Here is a 12,766-nt window from a genome sequence, read left to right as displayed (position 1 = left end):
TGATGGTTTTCTTGAGTGACTTGAACATTGACACTGGTGGTGCGACCAGGGAGGGAAATGTGCTAGAAATTGATTAGTGAATCATGATCTATGTTTCTTTTCATTGGCGATTGTTGTTGCTCTAGTGTAGTGGTCCTATGAGGCCTTTCCATGAGGACTCCCATCTAACTAGTACAACAAGGTTTGGCCGACATCAGTGAGAGAGGGGCGATGATGGTGACGCATGTTCAGCTCACTCCAGTGCTTGTTGTTGTCGCTGACCTAGATTTAATTTCTGTTAGTCCTTGTATTCTTTGTCCTCCCTTAAAAGTTGATGAATAAACCGGAAGTTTTCCCCCCCAAAAATGACATATATTGTATGTTGTATTGGTTGAAGAATTATTTGTGTCCATGTATATCATGTTGGTCTACAACATATAATGGATCAGAAGCACCCGTTTACATCCATGTATATTATGTCCATGTATATTACGTATATCGATAATCAGAACCACCCTTTTCTATTGTTTTAATCATATAATATATTGTTATAAATATGGAAATATTCACTCCACAAATAGGCTTAATGAGTATTAATTATGCCCTATATATATGACATGCCGCAGCTGTCAAAATCCATGGCATGTGAGGCTTATATTTGGATACAAGTTATTTGTGGTGTTGTTTTCTATTGTGTACATAGGAAGTTTTCTTCCAAGAAAAATATACTCTATATGTATTATTGACTGAAGAAATCTTTATGTCCATGTATATCATTTGGATCTACAATATATTATCGATCAATGTGGTTCTTTTCTACTGATTGTCTGAAGAAGCAATTTATATTGTTTTAATAGCATAATATATTATATCAATATGCCTATATTTACTCCACAAATATGCTTAATGAGTATTAAATATGACCTATATATAGGCCAATGCAAAATCCGTGATATATGAGCCTTATATTTGGATACAAGTAATTGGTTGCATTAATGATGGGTCATGGCAAAAAATATGCATGCTGCCCATGGCTTTAAATTCGGATGGTCATAGCTACTTTGGTGAATGAGTTTGATATATCAGTAGGAACAAAACAGATTCGTGTACTTTTTCGCCTACCGAAGTTCTAAGGAGGACGACAACCGAAGCCATCGGTATTTCCTTAAGCCATTCGTCTAGTAATGTTTATACCCTTCTACTCTAGTTATCCTTGGATATATAGCTTCTAATGTTGAGCAGGAATACTCCGTGACATCTCTCATCCCTTGTATTCTTGGAAAAAAGGTAGTTCCACCATGGAGTGAGTGGATACACAAAGAAAGTAGCATTTCATCACTTTGCTTGGGAGATGGCTAGGATCTTGCTATACATAGATCTGATTGTATATATTCATAGATCTGATTTTATTATCGTTCCTATGATGCTATTATATATCTGTAGATAGATACCAATGTATATATAGATAGAGTAAGGATTTTCTGATACATATAAAAGAACACGATGAGATAAGAAAGTAATAGTTTTCCATTACTATGTAGGGCGTATACGTTTAGAAATTATTGAAGTAATCCACGGTAGATAATCATGAATATGTGATAGTGAATTCAGGAAATTATGTCAATATACTTTTTGAGAGTAATTTAAGTCTACTTGATTACATCTCGGTCTAGTCAACTCATACAGATGAATTTTAAGTATTCTTAATTTGGAGTAACATCCAACTATGTTGGAAATTAAAATCTAAATCTAAATGTACTACGTTGGCAACTAAAGTCTACTTGATTTCATTTTTCACTACCGCATTCTTTTTTCTTAAGATATTTGTGCATTGCTATCTTTAAGTCTACACATGAGAATAAATATTTTGTTTCATGATAACAGATCACCATGGATGGGGAGTTGCCGGAATACGACAGTGATGTGCAAAATATGTTGGACCTCTTCATCACAAACGAGCAGGGCCACCTACTCCAACACGAGAATGGTGATGAGATGCATGGCCTGCTGGGAGCCACTACCAACATGGGCAACACCGACGATGCCAACGCAGCTGCTGCAGACAAAGGCAACAATAACGATGGAGAGATCAATAGTGAGCAGAGAATGGTGACAAGGCGTGCGAATTATAACCGTCTACATGGAGGACAAATCCAAAAACTTGAAGTGTACAATACATACTCAATCAATGTTTCTTACCTATCAAAAAAGATGTGTACTAATCCATTTTCATTAACGTGATATGTAGTGTGTTCCAGGAAAGCCCTTATCCAGATGCGAAACTCCGGAAAGACCTTAGCGAGAGGCTTGGCATGAGTGCCCTGCATGTCAAGTTTTGGTTCCAAAACAAACGCTGCTCCAGCAAGGTATATATTTCATTCTTTTCCACAGTGAATTACATGACATTTGGGCACATGGGTCACCTAAGACATGCAGCTATGCAAGTTTTACTCTTAAACAGTACAAACTCCACTAAAAATAGTAGCATTATTGGTCATCTAATATTACAATGTAGTACTATAATCCACTCGTGAACATGGTAGCATGCATACTTTGCTAACCACTGAAATTACGCATACTTGAAAATAATAAATGCAGGGCAAGAGGCAACTACAGGACACCAAGAATCTTCAGGGAGAGAACCAGATGCTAAAAGATGAAAACCATGCCATCAAGTGGGTTGTTGAACACAAGACATGCCTCAAATGTGTAGGGGTGATGCTAAAAACTCAGGATACCTCGGAGCACCAACGCATGTGTACAGAGAATATGAGGCTCAATGAAGAACTCCGCCGTGCCACCGCCTATCTTAAAGAGGGTCTCTACCGTAATGGCATGTGGCCCCAATTTACCCGCGACTAAGCACAGCGTCTTCCGTGTTAGTCAACGCCACATGAACCCTAGTTTCGCTTTATTCCTCGGCTAGCAAATAACGCGCCATGTCGTGTGTGTGTGTACACGACTTGGCTGCTGGTTTATTTCTTTATGTAGACTGTTGTGGTTGCTATATGGGATGGCATGAGACCTAGCGCTTGCGGCAGCAATGTTGGGGTTGTGAAGTGAGTGGCTTTGGGATGGCATTGCCATGAAGCTCGGTCCAACTCATGTCTTTCTCCCTTCCTATTTTTTCCTGAACGGCTCAACACTATTAGGAAAAGGCCTACTAGTGGCGCACCAGTTTTGCCTACTAATGGCGCACTACTGGTACGCCACTAGTACCACGCCACTAGTATTTTTTACTAATGGCGCACCAGTGGTGCGCCATTAGTATCTGGTATACTAATTGCGCACCACTGGTGCGCCATTAGTATAGGCCACGGTGCGCCATTAGTATAGGCCACTGGTGCGCCATTAGTATTTTTGAATTTTGAAGGCGGGAAAATAGTAGTGGTGCACCGTCTAACCCCCACCGTGCGCCATTGCTATTTTTGAATTTTGAATTTGGATCTGGATCGCGTTTTTTTTTTTGCCCATTTGTTGCTCTTTTTTTTGCTCGTTTTTTTGCACAATATTATTTCAAATTTTGTTCCTGTTTTTGGATCTTGTACGTTCTTTTGCCGTGTTCTTTTGCCGGAGAGGAGTTCGCCGGAGAGGAGGAGGAGGAGGTCACCGGAGAGGCACTCGCCTACATCGCCGGAGAGGAGGAGGAGGTCGCCGGAGAGGAGTTAACCGGAGCATCGGAGAGGAGGAAGGAGAAACCATGAGGGGATGGGAGGAGGAGCTCACCGGAGAGGAGGGAGGAGGAGCTCACCGGAGAGGAGGGAGGAGGAGCTCACCGGAGAGGAGGGAGGAGAAACCGTGAGGGGAGGGGAGGGGAGGGGAGGAGAGGAGGGAGGAGGAGGTCACCGGAGAGGAGGAGGAGGTCGCCGGAGAGGAGGAGGGTAGTATGGTGGAGGAGAGAAGGGAAGATGGAGTGGAGGAGAGGAGGAGATGGAGTGGAGGAGAGGTGGAGTGGAGGAGAAGAATGAAGAGGTAAGGAGGAGAGGACCACGCCTAGCCATATATACGGCATAGTAATGGCGCACCGTGGGCCGCCATTACTAACTTTTTTTATTTTTTTTATTTTGAATTTTGAAGGCGGGAAGATATTAATGGCGCACCACGGGCAGGTGCGCCATTACTAACTTTTTTTAATTTTTTTATTTATTTTGAATTTTGAAGGCGGGAAGATACTAATGGCGCACCACGGGCAGGTGCGCCATTAGTAACTTTTTTTATATTTTTTTTGACTTATTTTGAATTTTGAAGGCAGGAAGATAGTAATGGCGCACCATGGGCAGGTGCGCCATTAGTAAGTTTGAATTTTTTTTGCCTCTCCAGATCTTAAAAGCCCCGTATCTTTTTTTATGTTAGGTTTTTGAGGATTTTGAAAATGTTTAACGGGGTTCCCCCAGTTAAATTCGGATGTAACTTTTCGAGTAGATGATTTTTCATATAAAAAACTTTTTCATCCGAGTTCGTATGCAAAAGTTATGCCCATTTTACAAATTCTCGAGAGATTTTGCAAATAAAGTCGAAATTCATGTTTGTAAATTTTCACAACAACTAGACCACATATCACATGGGAAACTTATTTTTCTTTTATTTTTTTGACATTTCCATCATTTTTTTATTTTTTTTAAACTGAAAAGGCGGTCCACGGCGGGGGGGGGGGGGGGGGGTGCATTCGGTGAAAGTGGTGGCCAAGTTACTAATGGCGCACCGTGGGATGGTGCGCCATTAGTAATTAGTAGTTCAACTAGTAATGGCGCACCGCTCCCACGGTGCGCCATTAGTAAATTTTTTGAAACATAATTACTAATGGCGCACCGTGGGAGTGGTGCGCTATTACTAGTTGAACTACTAATGGCGCACCATCCCACGGTGCGCCATTAGTAGTTTTGAAAAAATTAAAAAAAAATTTACTAATGACGCACCGTGGATGTGGTGCGTCATTACTAATGGCGCACCAACACATGATGCGCCATTAGTATTTAGTAATGGCGCACCACATGTACAGTGCGTCATTAGTGCCCATATTGGCTATAGCTGTTTTTGTAATAGTGCAAGTAGTGGTCAAATGAATAGACAAAGCAAAAACTAAAAATCTGCTAGTTGAATGCCGCACAAGAATTTTGTGTGTCTCGTAACATTTGATCGTGTGAGTGTGCCATTCATTGAGATAGCTTTTACGTTGATCCTTCTCGGCAAAAAAAAAAAAAAAAAGTGGTATGAGATCATTGATCCTGTTCTGGAGCCTTTGCTTGCCATCCACACACACACTTCTCGGGGCGTGCACCTACAGAGTCATGCCCGGATCTGGATGACACGGACATGCGGCGAGCTACAAGTAGTAGTACAGAATTCGGTGAATCGGATGGTCACGCCCAAGAATTATGCCAAATTGGCTCCTCTGTCGCGTATGAATCGGCAAGTGTTGGGCTACTGCAAGGCCGTGGAGCAGAAAGCAGCAGCCAGCTTCTGGCTCAGCAGTTGGCAGAAAGCAGTCAGAGCGAAATTATGCCAAATTGACATGGATCGGATCGACTCAGCGGTTGGCAGAAAGCAGGCAGAGCGAGCAGCCAGCTTCTGGCTGCAGTGCGTGCATTCTTAATGTTATATAGGAGTACAATCACTGCAGCGGCAAAGGGAAGACACCAATTACTCGGGGCTTTCCAGAGCTGCAGAGCAGATATGAACAAGAGCCAAAGGTGACTCTCAAGATCATTGGTTAGTTCCCCGACAAATAAAAGCGATACAATTGATTCGGTTTTTTATGATCAATTTTATGCACGAGCTTGACACATGACTTGACTTGTACGTACGCCCTTTCATGTGTAACCCAACCTTGTTTGTGCAGACTCCACTGGGCCTCTCCTAGATCATGTATTAAACAGAAAAGGTAGCAGGTCAGTCGACATGCAAGTAGATCAGTTAATGGTTATTGAATGGTCGATCATTAGTGAATTGAGAAAACCAGCTAGCTACCTTCCTAACCGTTTTGGCAGCGGGCTGGAGATGAATCTTTTCTCATAATCCACTACCATATTGCTTCACGATGATTACCATTCGTACGATAAATGTCCGTGTGAAACACATTTCATTAAAGTACCCGAAAAGCGTTAAGAATCAGTGGGTGGGTGATGGATGATGGGTCTATCTTTTTCGAAAGCTGCCACCACTGTCAACTGCTGGTGGTGATATGTTTTGTTCGATCGTTGGTGTGAGATGAAACACACGCTTCTCGCGTTCCTGCCGTTTGCACTGCACTCATTAGATTATCGTTCAGCTGCGTGCATGCATGCATCCCATGCGCCTCTACGAGGGAAGCACCGATGACCGCATCGCCACTTTGATACTGGTCCACTTATTACAAAGGCGACCGCGGCCGAGCAGAAAATGACTGCACTCTCATATATAGGTCGAACCTTTTGTGCTACTTTCTGTCCCCGGCTATCTACCCTGCAGCATCCTAAGGTTTTATCTCCGCCCTCACCACGTAGATTATACTTACCATATGGTGACAAGCTGAAAGCTACAAGTTTCAGACTAGACTACAGTACATGAAATGAACATCAGATTTCAAAACAGCTATAATGTCAATGCATATTTGCAGATGGAAAAAGAATTTGTGTCTTTGCAAATAACAATCTTAAAAAGAAAAATGGAAGACTTGGATTCGTTCATTATGGCTTGTACTGTCCTACCGAATTCATGTGAAATTCTCACATTTTAAATAGGGTCAAAAAAGATTCTGAATAGGGAAAGACTCTTCAACTAGAAAGAAAAAATTCCTTCCTTCAGTATCTTGCATGTCATTGTCACGTTAGGTTCTCTTTGGTTTGGAGGATTTTTAACAATAAGTCTTTTGGTCGATTCTAATTAATCCATATGAACCATGCTCTTTTACAGTACCTCAAAATTGATATGAGCCACACATCCATCCTAATCTAATAGCCAATCTTATATGGTACTCGAACATAAGTTTTAAGGTGTACCACCTCCAAATAGGAGAGAGTACCTTCTTGATAGTGTTAAAATTGTAGTCAAGTATGCGATTAAATAAAATGAAATCTATACCTACTATTAAAGGGACGTGAATATTCTTGGTTTCGTCCCGCTTCGTTTGATCCCACTTTAATTAATTTCACGTATGCTATTTGGTTTCGTTACTTGCCACCCGTTTTAGCCCAACGAAGGAAGCGCATCTAGCGGCGCTATGTGGCCCAGGTCCGGAGAGCTAGCAAAAAATAAAATAGTCAATAGGAGGGCTCGATCTCATAACCTGCCAACCTGTCACACACAGTTTGTTCAACTGACTTAGCTAGAGATATGAGATGCTTTTTTTCTCCCGTTGCAACGCACGGGCCTTTTTGCTAGTTATACTCAAAATAATTAAGAAGATGAACTAGTTATGGACTTGCTCGTATGTTTATGACCGCAACACCTAATTCTAAGATCAGATATGATGATGGCGATCATGACTGGCAAGGGGCTCGGGAATAGGCAAAAAGGTCCTCATAGTGTGTGCATATGCCTGACTCACATGGGTGTTGCTTATTTTCATCTCTGGCAGAGCAAGTTCTGCCTACACGTAGCGTGCAAGTCACTTGCCGCCATGCATCGACGTGGAAGACTTCTACATGATGAGGCTGAGAAGCCAGGGTTCCATGATACTGGTTGTGATGAATGCGGAGCTTAATGCATTCTTCCCTAGCAATGGCACTATAAAAGAGCTTGATTATGTGACCCACAATCATTCCTGCAAGTCCACATGGTTGTTGTACATCTTCTCTTTAATTAGAACTAGCACAGTGGCCCTTGCAAATGCGAGGGCATCATTTAGTGGGTAGAGAAGATGGTAACATATGTAGTACTTATATTATATTTGTATATGAAATTATCTTTTCATTTTACGACTATGAATTTTAGAATGCAAAATTTCGAAATAATGCATTTTAAGTATCTTATGGCTGCTTGTGAACTTTTTTTTTCCAGGCTTTTAATGTGAATTAAAGGACGTATTCGTTGAAAGTGAGCAAACAAATACTGGGGCACTTTTTCACCTCTCTTTAGTGATATTTCTCATGCACTCATCTCGACACGCTTATGATCTTTTGGATATATTAGAACATAAAAACGTACATATTTATCCATAATATCAGCCCACTTTCTGAAATTATTCCAACCACAAATGTTCCTAGGGTACAGATCTTTTTGAAAGAATTAGTTTGAACATAGGATTCTAAGAATTTTAAATATAAGAAAGTAGAATTAGGGATGTGATGATATACTAAAAGCTAGTATTAGGAAAACCAAAAATTATGAGGATAGAAACTATTAAGATAAGATGTAGAGTGAAAAACTCATTATATACATTTCCATACAAAATTATGAAGGATTACATTTCAGAAAAGACCACTAGAAATATTTTATTCATACTCACAAAGGCCTTCTGAAGAATAGAACACAGTGGAGTATACACAAGAGCAATTTAGAGTCTAGTAGGCAGGCGTCAACCGGCTGAAGCATGCCCTCATGATTCGGCCTCTAGGTTTTGAACATACAATTTTTTCATTTATGAGAAGTGAGAGGTGAAAAAAATAAACTAAACGCTCTTGCTAAAGTTTATTGAATCATAGAAAATGCATCTAAAAAAATAAAGCAACAGATATGAAAAAGTTAATTATGTATAGTAATTTATTTAAAGGAAAGAGAGTTACAACCCTAAGTTGAATATAACCTATAAATAGTGAAAAGGAAGACCATTAAAATTTAGCTTACGGATGAAATCCACTATCCTATGCCACTTGATACACACGCCTCATAGATAGGCAGTAGTGCCTGCATTTGGAAGTAAGCACAAATTATTCTTTCATAGCAATGTTATATAAGGGTAAAAACTATGAGGTAATATCATGTCTGGCGATATGTACACATGAAACATCAAAATTGTTTGTGGAAGCTGCAGCATATTGCCATTGAGAGAGTGTATTTTCGCTCAATTGCCTTCATTGTACATCACCTATAAACATTTTATGCACCCTTTGTTATCTGGAATATAAAAGAAGGCAGTTATGATTAGATCATCCCAGTACCAAGTGTCGATGCATGGTCTTTCACATCTATGCAAACAATGGAATTTATCAAATTATGTTTACCTTATCATTCCTAATCAACTCAAATGAAAGAAACAAACCTTACTTTTATATACAAGAATAGAGAAATGTAACATATTAAGAAAGGTTGATGAAAGACGGGATCAGGTACAAATTTCCCCGAAGTTCTTTTAGAATCGAGGCTCTGCCCAGGCGGGGTTCGGCCGGGATGAACTCGGCTGAACTAACGGAGTCTGGCTTCAGGGCCGAGCTCCATGTTGTATCGGCCCCTGGCGAGTTTACCTTCCTTAACGTCGAAGCATCAGGGTTGGCAAGTTTTCCTGAGGGAGCTGAGATCCTCGACAGGGTGAGGTCTCCCCGGGGGCCGGCGGTGAACTCTAGGCTCCCGAACTTGACCTCTTGGCCGGGGGCGAAGTTTCCGATCTGGCCTAGGTGGCCGGTCGGAGCGGCACGCAGTATGACACTGCAGAACGAGAGATTTTGGCCGAGGACGAGGAGGTCCCCGGCACGGACGGTGTGGTCGATGAATAGGTGAGCCATTATTCCTTCCGGCGATCCCATAGCAGAAGTCTCAATAAAAGCACCAATGTCGGTGTCAAAACCGGTGAATCTCGGGTAGGGGGTCCCGAGTTGTGGATCTTGGATCAATGGGGAACAAGGGACTAGGGACACGATGTTTACCCAGGTTCGGGCCCTCTCGAAGAGGTAAAACCCTACGTCCTGCTTGGTTATATTGCTTGTGTATATGAGGATTACAGAGTCGATCTACCACGAGTTCAGATGAACTAAACCCTAATCTAGTAGGATGATTGTTGTTTTTCCCCTGCGAACTAAACCCTCTCATTTATATAGACACCAGGGGTACTAGGGTTACACATGTCGGTTATAACAAGAGGATAAGCATGGGCTAAAACCTGTAGTTTTGAAGAAGGGGATGAGCACGAAAGCTATTGCGATGCCGATTCTTCTCTTCCTGTCTTGGCGTACAGACCAAGGTACACAGGATCTCCTGTCCGGGTACGACGCTGTACAATAGTCCGGTCTTCCAGTAGCTACAGTGCGGCCCGACTGTCCGGCCATGAGGGTTGGGCCGGCAGCCCAAGGACCCCGTAGTGCAGGACTCCCTCAGCGACAAAAAAGTGGTATGAGATCATTGATCCTGTTCTGGAGCCTTTGCTTGCCATCCACCATGCCCACTCCTCGGTGCGTGTATCTGCAGAGTCATGAGCGGAGCAGGATGATGAGGACCTGCGGCGAGCTACAAGTAGTAGTTCAGAATTCGGTGAACCGGATGGTCATGCCCAAGAATTATGCCAAATGGGCAACTCTGTCGCGTATGAATCGGCAAGTGCAGGGCTACTGCAAGGCCGTGGAGCACTGCACAGTCAAGGAGCGTGAAGACATGAACGAACTGACGACCATCCTCCGGCCTGTGCCCCAGAGATGATGTGCGAAGTAGTAGTTGGGCACGATTTTCTTTATTTTTTGAACCTTTGTTGGCCACGGTTAGTTGGGCACGCAGCCGACGGTTCATGGATCGGATTGACTCAGAGGTTGGCAGAAAGCAGTCGGAGCGACGAGCAGCCAGCTTCCGTCTGCATGCAGTGGTGTATTCTTAGTGTTATATAGGAGTGATACATCACTTCGGGGGCAAAGGCATGGTACCAGTTACTCCGGGCAACCAGCACATGTGCAAATTATCAGTTTGCTTAAGATATTCACAAGCGCAAAGGTGGCCCTCAAGATCATTTGTTAGTTCCCCGACAAACAAAAAAGATACAATTGATTGTTTTTTTATGATCAATTCATGCACGAGATCGACACATCTCCAATGTTGTTCGTCACCCCCACTCAATTCATACGGACGCTCTTGCATATGTAACCCAACCTCGTTTGTGAAAGCTCCACTAGGCGTCTCCTAGATCATGTGTTAAACTGAAAAGGGGTTCCGTCGACATGCAAGTTGATCAGTCAGTGGTGATTGAATGGTCGATCGTCATTAGTGAGTGGAGAAAACTAGCAAGCTAGGAGAGGCTGCCCCACCCAACCGTTTTAGCAGCGGGCTGGAAATGGACTTTTCTGGACATCCACTACCACCATATTGCTTCACGATGATACCATTTGTACGGTAGACAGTCCGTGTAAAACACAATTCGAAAAAGCATGGGGAAAACGTTAAGAATCAGGGGCGGATTACAACCCAACCTCTTTGCCACTGCTGCGAATATTTTTTGCTCGATCGTTGGTGTAAATGAAACATGGTCTTCTCATGACTAAAGCACCGATGACCGAATCGCCATTTCACCAACCGGTTTCGCACATATGGTTCGTGTGTCGCGATAGGAGTACCAAAGAAATGCAAATGATTCGCGCCCTGACCCTAGCTAGTCCTAAGCAGCCATTGAGCAAGTTGCATGCATGCACATTTTTTTTGAACCAAAAGGGATTTCCTCCTCACTAGTAGAAAAAGGGCCTTTAGTCCCGGTTCGCAAAGGCCTTTAGTCCCGGCTGTGCAACCGGGACTAAATATGCGCGACTAAAGACCCGCCCTTTAGTCGCGCCTCTTACGAACCGCGACTAAATGCTTTAGTCCCGGTTCTCGTGGCTAACCGGGACTAAAGGCCTCCTCCGCAGGTTTAAACCTGATTTTTTGCTAATTTTTAATTTTTTTTTTATTTTCAAATTTCTGAATTATTTTAACCTCTAATCTCTAATCACCACCCCTCATCACTGCTTAATTTATCCTCTAATCTGTAATCACCCCTCATCATTCCAAATCATCTAACTTCCCGGACGGTCACCCATCCTCTCACTACTCCAGCCTGAGCACGCTTAACTTCCGGGTTCTATTCTCCCTCGTTTCCAAGTCTGCACTTGTTGTTTTCCTGACAATAGTAGGATGTCAATTCTATTAACCCTCAGAAATTTAGCTTGAGCATGAAGTGACACATTTCACTGTTTGAGTTTGAAACTATTGTTTTAAAAAAACAATAATTATTTAGTAACACTAATATTTCTGAAATAATTAGTTTGACCATTGTTTGACCACTGTTTGACCAGATTTGACCAAAATTAAAAAAAACTGAAATAATTATTTAGTAACACTAATATTCTAGAATAATTAGTTTGACCATTGTTTGACCACAGTTTGACCACAATTTGAATTTTTTTGAATTTTTTTGCCTCTCCAGATCTTAAAAGCCCCGTATCTTATTTTTTGTTAGGTTTTTGAGGATTTTGAAAATGTTTAACGGGGTTCCCCCGGTTAAATTCGGATGTAACTTTTCGAGTAGATGATTTTTCATATAAAAAACTTTTTCATCCGAGTTCGTATGCAAAAGTTATGCCCATTTTAAGAAATTCCAGAGAGATTTTGCAAATAAAGTCGAAATTCATATTTGTTAATTTTCCCAACAACTAGACCACATATCACATGGGAAACTTATTTCATTTTATTTTTTTGACATTTTCATCATTTTCTTTTGTTTTTTCTAAAACTGAAAAGGCGATCCACTGGGGGGGGGGGGTAGAGTTTGAAATGAGGCCTCAAATCCCATTAGCCGCGGTTGGCCAGACCAACCGGGACTAAAGGTCTAACCTTTAGTCCCGGTTGGTCTGGCCAACCGCGACTAAAGGTTCGGGCCTTTAGTCGCGGTTGGCCAGACCAACCGGGACTAAAGGTCTAACCT

At 42.1% G+C, this 12,766-nt stretch overlaps 1 long non-coding RNA gene across 1 annotated transcript; it reads left to right on the top strand.

Annotated features, from left to right (window-relative positions):
- Window positions 1-1,864: 1,864 nt before the first annotated feature.
- On the top strand, window positions 1,865-3,114 carry LOC109777985 (uncharacterized). The gene is made up of 3 exons (XR_012180926.1): window positions 1,865-2,147; window positions 2,228-2,345; window positions 2,578-3,114. It is a non-coding gene; the product is annotated as an uncharacterized lncRNA (long non-coding RNA).
- The last annotated feature ends 9,652 nt before the right edge of the window (window positions 3,115-12,766 follow it).

The sequence above is a fragment of the Aegilops tauschii genome, chromosome 3 (assembly GCF_002575655.3).
Source record: "Aegilops tauschii subsp. strangulata cultivar AL8/78 chromosome 3, Aet v6.0, whole genome shotgun sequence".
NCBI lineage: Eukaryota > Viridiplantae > Streptophyta > Magnoliopsida > Poales > Poaceae > Aegilops > Aegilops tauschii.
The sequence above is the reverse complement of the archived record's forward strand: the minus strand, read 5'-3'. Positions and strand labels throughout refer to the sequence as shown.